Genomic DNA, 9,982 nt, shown 5'->3' with positions numbered 1-9,982 from the left:
TTTTGGTGTCTTATATTGCACTGTTCCATTGGTCATGTTTTTGTTAGAATTGGGCTAAGTTTTCTTCATAGAAATTGTTCCTTATTGTCTTAAATTTATTCTTCTTTTTGAATCACTCCATTTGGAGTTTTGTGGCTCAAGTTATAGCCATTTGAATCATGGCTGCCGGATTGGACTTACCCAGATTTCTGGGCAAATTTCTGGGTTCTGGCAGTTTTAGGTCACCAACTTTGGGTGGCTAAATGACTTGATTAAGGGAATAATTTGGGTTCGTGTTCTTCATGAAAATTTTAGGTCTATATCTCAGCTTTCCACTGGTAAAATTTCAGGTCATTTAGACCTGCCTAGCCCAAGTTATGGCCAATGAACAAACACTGTTCATTTGGTCATTTTTGTACAGGTCAGTTTGTCTAATCCGGATTTGGCTAATTTGTTCACTATGCTATGGTCACTTTTTGGGCATGATTCCTAAATGAAAAATGTGTCATTTTGTGTCTAGTTTCATTCCCAATTGGCCTCACACCAATTGGGCTTGTAAATTTTCAGTTTTAGTCCCTGAAAGGGACCTTGGTCCTACTGCCTACATACTGCCCACATCCAATCCGAATCTCCACTCAATTCCAACACTTCCAACATACCCCAATTGGTCACAAATGACCATTTCTCACCTCAAACAAGGTCAAACACACCATTTGACCACTTCTCCAAATTTTTTCCTTCCAAAACCCTAGGTGCCAAAACCCTAACTTCCATGTTTAGTTCATTTGTTGAATTATAAATGCATATTTAGTTCTCATACACTCAATCACAGTAAACTAATTCATAATTTGCATCAAAATCATCCATTCTCAAACCTAAACCCTAGCTGGCTAAATTTCTATTTGGTCCTCCAAAGATGTTTTCTTTTGATTTTTAAGTTGAGTTCTAGGTTAGTTAAGCTACAAACACAACTAATAAACTAAATTTTTCAAATTAGATTGCTTACCTCCACTTTGAAGTTCACTCCTCCAATTTCTTCTCTTTTTTCCTTCTTTCTCTCTTGTTCAATAGTTGAACTAAAGTGCTAGAACAAGGTTTAGTTTAATGGATTGGGAAAATTATGGCCAAAGTGAGGGTTTTGAGAAGCTTTAATCAAGCTTCCATGGAGGTTTAGTGAGTGAAGGGAGAGAAGGTGAAGGTGGATGTCCAAAGGAAGAAGAAAGGAAATAATTTTATTTCTTTTGAATTTTTAACTTTATTAATTCATAATTATCCCAAAATTTCATTTTTCAAACATTAGAATTTATTGCATCATGCTCATGTCATGCATGATGTCATAAACTTTTTGATTTTTTTTTTTTGATTTTTCATTTCTTTTTCATTTCTTTTCCATTTACTTCTTTAATTTAATTCTTGATCCCAAAATTTTCTTTTCTCCAATTTTATTGGACAGTTAGGTCAAGAGTCAGCTCCATGAGTCAATTGACCAAATTGCCCCTCGTCGGTTCGATCCTGTTTGCAAATAATTCAATATTTATTCTGGATCCCTGACCTAATTATTTGACTGACTTAACAAATCTTTTTTGTGATTTTCTCTTTTCCACTGTGTTCGCAATAGTCCTAAGGACCGCGACGTCACATTTTATTGTTTGAAATTTGAGTTTAAATCAACTTAGCAATCCTTCCCGAGAAGGCCACCCATCGCTGTGACTCTCGGCTCATTTAACCTCTTATGTTCTGTTTTTCTTATTTATACTTAACTAATTGACAATTACTAATTATTTGTGTTCAGGTCTTATCTAGTTGTCTTAGATGTGGTTCTAATCCCCTTAATTATTCGGACCGACACCGGTCACCGGAATAGTGAAATATACCAGGCTATGTAAATAGGGGTGTTACAGGAAACATAAGTCCCACATGCATATTCATGTCACTTTTATGTTTAACAATTTATTTTGATTAACTTCGTATCATATAACAAGTCATTTTATGAACCTTTCTCAAGGTCTAGATTTGATGTCTTAAGTTCACCTAACAAATTGGTCAAGGTATGGCCACTGTTTGGCCACACTTCCTTCATGAAAGTTGTTCTTTTATGTCTTGTCTTTGTTTTTCTTTTTGATTCATGTCATTTAAAGTTTTAGAACTCAAGTTATGATCAAATAACCACAACTGGTTCATGGTCTCATTCTGGGTCCAGATTCAAGCAGATTATGCAGTAAATCTTTGTCTAATTAATTGGATATATTACAGCCACTTTTAAGCCTAATGTTCCTCATATAAATTGTCACCCTATGTCTTAGGATTACTCAGAATTTTGAATTACAATTTTTTAGGTCTTGTAGAATTAATTATAGCAAATTAACTGGCCTGGACTCAGGTACCCTATTTCTACAGGATTCCAAGTTTAGGTCAGTGAATTTGACTCCCATTTTAGGGTTCTTACACTCAAATTTTGAGAAAGGTTTCTGAATCAAAGTTGGAGCACTATCTCTTAGGTCTCCAGAATAGTTTGGTTCATCCCATTTGGGATTTCCTAGTGGGAGATATGCTATAAAAATTATTCTGGGGTCAAGTGGTGGTTTAGTCAAATTCCAGGTTTTGATGTGCTAAATTGTTCTAGCAATTTGGCCTAGTTCCCTTGGGTTCTGGGTTCTGCTCAAAACATCAATATTGTAGATCTATGTCTTATAAAAATTTTAGCATTGGTTTCATTGCATTTGCAATTTTTTAGACCAAGTTATGGCATTTTTGCTAAAACTAGTCGGATATGCCTAAGTTGAGAAATTCTGGACAGTTTGGTTCTGGACAGTTTTGTTGACCTAATTTATGCTAGCAATTTGATTTAGCTAGAGGCATTTCTGGGCTCTGTGTTCTCCATGAAAGTTATAGTCCTATGTCTAAGCTTTCAAATGGTATAAAATTCAGGTCATTTGGACCTGTCTAGAGAAAGTTATGGCCAAATGAACAGATTTATTTGGTCATTTTTTCTGGGTTTAGGATATGGTCAACCAGATTGGAACAGTAATTTGGTCAAGTTTTGGATAGAATTTGGGTATGATTTCTACATGAAAAATGGAGTGTTTTGGGTCTAGTTTCACCTCCAATTGGCCTCATACCAATTGGAGCTACACAATTTCAGTTATAAATCAAAAACCAAACTGGACTCATTGAGTCCCCCAACCTGCATAAGAGAGCACTTCAAAATTTTCAATTTCCTCCAACTCCCTTACTTCAATTGGCATACATAGCACTTCTAAATATCATCAAGCAATCTCAATTTTCCAATTTCAAACAATTTCACAAAAGCCCTAATTTATGATCAAACCTTAAGTGAAAATGTCAATCTCATGCAAATTCTCATTCAATTTGATTTCTAACATATCCAACCTCATCAATAACACTAACAAACCAAATTATTTCATCAAAACTCATCAAATTTCTCTTATTCCTAAGGCTATCGAAAATTCATGATGTTGATACATGGGTATTTTATTTCATTTTCCTTATAATTTCTAACTCTAATTAAATTCTTAACATAGAATAAAGAAAGAGAGAAGAGATACTAGCACTAACCTTTATCAAGAGGTGTTCAAGCTTATAAAAACTCCAATATTTCTCTCTTTCTTGGCTGCCAATATCTTCCTCAAGATGTAAAAGCAAGTTTTTGTGAAAGCAAGCTTGGGTTTTAGGGTAAGGAAAGGGAGGAAATCAAGCTTGGAGAGATGAAAATGGAGGGAGTTTTCTAGATAAGTGGTTCGGCTATGGGTTCTTAAGGAAGAAGAAGATGAGTCTTTTTGTTTATTAAGTCAATTTTGTCTCCTTTTATATGTATTTGTCTATTATTCATTGGCTAAAATTTTTAATGATGTCATTATGACATCATGCTCATGTAATAATTCACTTATATTTTTATTTTCATTATTTTCTTTTCTTTTCCCTTTTCAATTACATAATTCATGATTTAATTTATTTTATGTGTTTTAATCTCTCTTATTTTAATTGGCATTTAGATCAAAATTCAACTCTAAGGTTGAAATGACCAAAATGCCCTTCATTAGGCTCATCGAGTTATTTTTGGTCTGTACTGATTAATAAATTTTCATGAATTTTCTTTGGCATTTCTAATGTCATTTATGCCTCATTAAACCTTTAATTAAGTCCCAAAATTATCTCCTAAGGTTCCTCGCAGGTCTGGGATTAGCGACTGTCTTTACAGTAGCTTCCTAGTACGGTTACCTATCGCCATGACCCCGGCTCGTTTAACCGAGTTGTACTTCGCTTCTTTTACTTTTCTTTAATTTTACTTAGTCTTTATTTAGTCAATTTATGCCTTCTCACTCTAGTTTAAGTGTACTTCCAAATATTCTGGCTGTCCGAGCAGACATTAGTCATCGGAACAGTAGAATGCACGAACTACCTAAAGTGAGGGCATTACATTGTGTTCGTGTTTAATCATGTCGAGTTTGTATATATTGATCCTTAATTGTATTTGTATCACTTACATATCAATATGAACATAATCCATCAACAAGGATTGCCACCAATACTAAATTCAAATTTATGAATAAATTAATTTATTATTTTTTTTAATTTTTTTTAAAGAAATTAAGAGAGTGAAAACTCGAATATGATTTTACTGGTGAATAATATTCCTTTGGCCACTCAACCAAAGCCAAACTAAATAATTAAATCATTTTACATTAAAAATACGAAAAGATTTGTAGTTATAATTAAATGTCCTTATAAATTACCCAATTATTTAATATTGTAACACCCCTAATTTTCAAATAATTATTTTATATGTAAATATAAATATTTTAGTCTAACTCCCTAGTATTGTGGGCTTTGCATAAGTACTTTCGTTTCGTGGCAATTCGACCATCGCCCGGATTTACAGTTTCGGGCTGAGCAGATAAGTTGCTAAAATCACTTTAGAACCGGGTCAAAGTTATAGGCTACCCCACTATTTTCAGATGCCCCGGACGCGTTCCAAGCGTCAGAATTGGCATAGGTAAACCTGAACTCTGAGTTTCTTCAATTTTATAGTGCTGGGTTTAGAATAAAATTTTATAAAATATTTATGGGTAGTTAGAAAATTATAATTCCTTTTGTATTAGCTAAATAATATTGCTAAGGACGGCGGAGCAAAATTTTAGAATTTTTATAGCTCATTTTGATAGTTTTTGTAAAAAGTGTTAGTTGTTAGGACTAAATTATAATTTTTCAAAATTGTAGTTGTTGACTGTTTGGATGGGCCCAGGAGGGGCCATGTAATGTGATTAAGTTGTGTGACTTATGGATATAGAAGTGTATTTTTGAGCCCTTTTGCAGGTTGGATAAGTCCTAGGTATAGGGAGAATTCTGCCAAATTTTCAGCACAACTTATCTTTGGTTCTTTTTAAGCTATATTGAGTCAATTATATTAAATAAATGTAATGTAATTATCAGGTGAGCTGGGACAACCTTCCTCCTCCTCCCAGCCACCACATTGACCTCGGTTTATGTCTGTGAGTAAAATATTGATTTTAATTATAATTTCGATATTATTATATATTCAGGCATGCCCATGCATCACTTATAAATATATATCTATGTAGTTAAACACTAGGGACGTTTTATATTGCATTCTTAATTGATGAAATGCTATGGATGTTATTTTATAGTAATTTAGAGCAGTGTACGTTTGTTGGCGTGCATGTGGTGTGTGTATTGGATATGGACAAGATGGGTAGACGCGGCTGGAGCTTTACTCACTGGTACCCGATCCTTTTATGGATAAGTCGGGGTAGGCACGGCTCAAGATGATCTCGCTGGCCCCCGCATTTAGTCTATTAAATGAAAGTTTGACTTGAGATGTACTCGCTGGCAAAGGTTGGATTAAGAGAGTTGTATAGAGGATCAGCTCCCATATATGTACTATTTGAATATTATATGGGTGTGTGAGTGCTCCAAATTATCTTTTTGTTGTTTATGATGTGATTTGTGTATAAAAACTATGAAGGTGTTGCATTCCACTCTTTAGGATACATTAGCTTTAGATAGCTATAGAAATTGTACTTAAAATCGGTATTTTACTTTCTGAGTCGAACGCTCACTCCTGTTCACCTATTTTTTCCAGGATACATGAGGTCCTTTATTGAGTTCTAACCTGCCTCTCTCCTTCACAGGTCGTTTAGTAATGTCTGTTATGTTTTGTATAATTTTACTAAATTCTAGAACTTCGCATGTGTTAGAAGTATTTTATTTGATTTGGGTCTGTAATATAATGCCATGTTAGATCTGTAAATTTATTAAATGCATGTATGATTAGATTGGATGAGGGAGCTGAGCTCCCATTTGATTTTATGACATGATGAGTATGTGGAGGGTGAGCTGAGCTTCCCAAATTGTTATATATTGTGCTTACAGGTTAGGTGAGTCAAAAACTCCCCGTTGGATGGTCCATGTTATGGCCGAACTCTGTCCAGTTTATTTCTTGAAATTGGGCTCAATATGGGCCTTAGGATTAGGTTAAGGAATAGTTAGGCTTACTACAGGCCTCGGGGGCTTTAAGTTAGCCCAGGTCTTAGTGCCGGTCCGGCCCATAGGTTGGGTCATGACAAATATGGTATTAGAACTTAGGCTTTAGGTTCATGGGAAAGTTTGTACCTAGATCGATGGATTCGAGGGAGATAAGAGATTGAAAAACCTAGTTTGTTAAGACATACCGTAGTAGCTATGCAATATTCTTGATATTTATATTGTAAGCTGTAGATTTCAGTACCAACATAGGATTATTATGTAGAGCAACGTGCTTCCCCGTGGTGCATCATGATGAGGGTGTAGACAATCTTTGCTTCGGTACAGTTATGCTAGAACATGGCTCAATTATTGCAAAGGAGTTTGGAAATCCTAGTTAGGAATTTAAAACCCTAGAGCTAGATTATCGAAAGGTCATAGTTGTAAGGTAGCTAGAGTCAGTGACTCAGTTACCCTAGCATGAGCTACAGTGACATTAGAAATTGCTATAAGACTAGAGGTTTCAATATAGTCATAAATTAAAAGTAACACCTATAGGGTGAGGCCATTTGGTCTCTAATTTGGGGTCTTAGATAGTTTTGGCATTGCAATAGACCTTTTGCCTAAAGTTTAATAAAGATAACACCTCCTTCATGTGACATTGGAGTGTAAGTACGACTCTACTCCCTAAAGGAGATTGGAGATTATGAATAATATTCGTAGCTTACGAAATAACATTCTAGAAAGGTTAACAATATAAAAAGAGAGCATACAACTTTATATAGTTGTGGTAATAGGGTTGAGGTAGTACCTCTCTTGCAGTCAGTTATACTGTAGAGTATGGTAATGTTTTCTGAGGAGAGATAGAAGAGTACCACTAATATAATGATATGTGGAATGATGTCCTAAATGGGACTGTAGTGTGATAGGAAATAGTGGCTCAAGTATCCCCTTAGGGAGAGTACAATTTTCGTTGTAAGGATCACAAGAGATCGAATCATGATGGATGCAGAGCTTTGGAGTAGTAAGGGGCAAAAAAAAAATAAAACAATCCTGTAGATTCCCTCCTTGAGGTATTAGAGGGTAGTTTAGAGTTAAACAAAGGAAAGGACAATGACTGCAAGTCAGCGAAAATAAGTCATAAAATATCAGTAGATAAAAGGAAATATAAAAATGAAAATTTGGATAGTTGGTTTTAGATGCAATAGGAGAGAAATTCAAATGACAATGGAAGAAACAGCTATAGTGGTTAGAGCACCAATTTTGAGTAACATCAAGGTGTTGATAACTTGATAGAGACAGTGAAGGGATATAAGTTCCTAACATGATAGTTAGATTAAGAAAGAGAGTAGCACTAAAGAATAAAATAGTTAAGTTTTATTTTGGGTAAGATAAAAGAGATGAATTAAAGAGCAAACTGAATAGCCAAAAATAAATAAGGTCAGGAAGATCAAAGTGTGATATAAGATATATAAAGTGTCATCCTGAGCAAGGTAAATAGGATGAACTAAAAAGCAATATTAGAAAACCTAGAACGAGGGTACATGAGTGAGGATAGTTGTCAAGATATAGAATCCAAAAGTGTAGGACTTAGAGCAGGTCATGGTTCGGGCAGTGTTAGGAGCCAAAACATGGGTTCAAAGTTATAGGATATGGATTAAACTCTGTCTATTCCTATTTCCAAGATGGAGTAGGTAGCAATGGGATAAGTCCATTTAGACTTCTAACAGTATGAGGAAAGTTAGTTGAGGAATGCAACCAGAGCAAGTAAAAGTTATAGGATGTGCAATGGTGTCTTGAATTGTCCTATCAGGCAAAGGAGTGAATTAATAAGTAGTAAGTTAAATAAAAGTAAACCTAATGGTCCAAATAGGCAGGACGAACAAAAAGAATGGTGGAAAATGGCACATAGGCTCAGGACCTAAGTAGAGGTGGTGAGATAGCAATTATGGGGTTTGCGATCAAGGATTAGGTAAGCATTTTTAGTATGACCAATAAGGTCACTTTATAAGGAAACATTAATGAAAATGAGTGACAGAACGACAGGAGGAGATAGAGCAAAAAGAGATATGTATGAGTGACAGTCACAAGTCACTGAGAAGTACAAGGATAAGAGTTATGATAGTAAGCATGATTGGAATCCATTTTGGAAGAGTTTATTAGTGAGAGGTATCTTATTGAATACAGTAAAATATAGGGATGCAAAAGAGTTAAGGTAGGTATAAAAAGGTAGAAATGGAGTACAAGTGGAGATAGAAAATCTTAAGATGATATATTAGGCAAATCAGTGGTACAATAGAAGGATTGCTATAGTTGATATCTAATATAGAGATGATGAAATTTCAAAGAGAAGACCAAGAGACATGAATGGTGTGTTGATGTCAGTAGGAGGAGATTTCTCCTTCTCTTCAAGTTTAGATCGTACCTTTGGCTCTAGAAGTCTACATAGGCAAGGGAAATAATGTTGTGATGACCTAGTATTTAAGAACCTGATAGGCACTAGTCTGTACAGATTCTTCTTAAAAAGAAAATGACAGTAAGCGTGTACCTGATGTTATGTATGAAAAGACAATCAGAGTAGTGACCGGAATTAAGTCGAGTTAGTCACCAGGGCTCGCAGCCCTTCTGAACTATAAGCTAGAGGAAAAGCTAGTTGTGAATAAGTTTTAGTGGATGAAATTGTTGCTGATGGGTAACTTTAAGGTTGAAGTCTGGAGATCCGTGGGCAGTATGTGTGATTGTATTAAGGAGAATGAACACGTGAAGTATCTTGACCGAAATTATAGCCTAGCACACATTTCCCACAGCCATGTTAGTTCAGCTACAACTTATAGTTTCAAGGGCTCCTATCTAACTATGATGAGCAATTTCCTACAAAGGGTAGTTGGGAATGATAATGTTTTAATGGTTAAGTTAGAAAAAGAGACACAAAAAGAATTTTCTAGGGTCAATTACAAGTGCTACATAATGTGAAAGATGTGCTGATAGGAGTCAATCGTAAGGTTAGAATCCCAGAAGTAATGGAACTAGTAATCAAGATAGGACTAAGAGATAAAAAGAAAGTCAAAGTAGATGTTGGGATGGATATCCTTGAAGGAAAGGCATAAGGGTGAGAGTGGACAAAGGTTAAAGAATAAGTACAATAAGTTAGAAAGATATCAACACTAGCAGAAACCAAAAAAAAAAAAAAAAAAGATAAGATCCAAAGGATAGGTGAAAAGCTCAGTAGAGTTGGTTACAATGATGAGGATAAGAAGGAATAAGTACGCTAGGGACACACTAAGGGATGTTTAAAACAAATTATGGTTAAATGGTAAGATAAAGGAATAATGGAGCCTCGATTTAAGTACCAATGTATCATGAAGCACGTCAGATAGTAAGAAATTTCAAGCAAAAGACAAGTAACTCTCTTTTCAGAAAAGGATTAGGATATGATAAGTTGTTTTGACTGGATGACTTAGGAATACGTAGGCTTTTGTTAGGTTAGAGAAGAGGCCTAGCC

This window comes from Hevea brasiliensis, chromosome 14 (assembly GCF_030052815.1).
Source record: "Hevea brasiliensis isolate MT/VB/25A 57/8 chromosome 14, ASM3005281v1, whole genome shotgun sequence".
Taxonomy (NCBI): domain Eukaryota; kingdom Viridiplantae; phylum Streptophyta; class Magnoliopsida; order Malpighiales; family Euphorbiaceae; genus Hevea; species Hevea brasiliensis.
The sequence above is the reverse complement of the archived record's forward strand: the minus strand, read 5'-3'. Positions refer to the sequence as shown.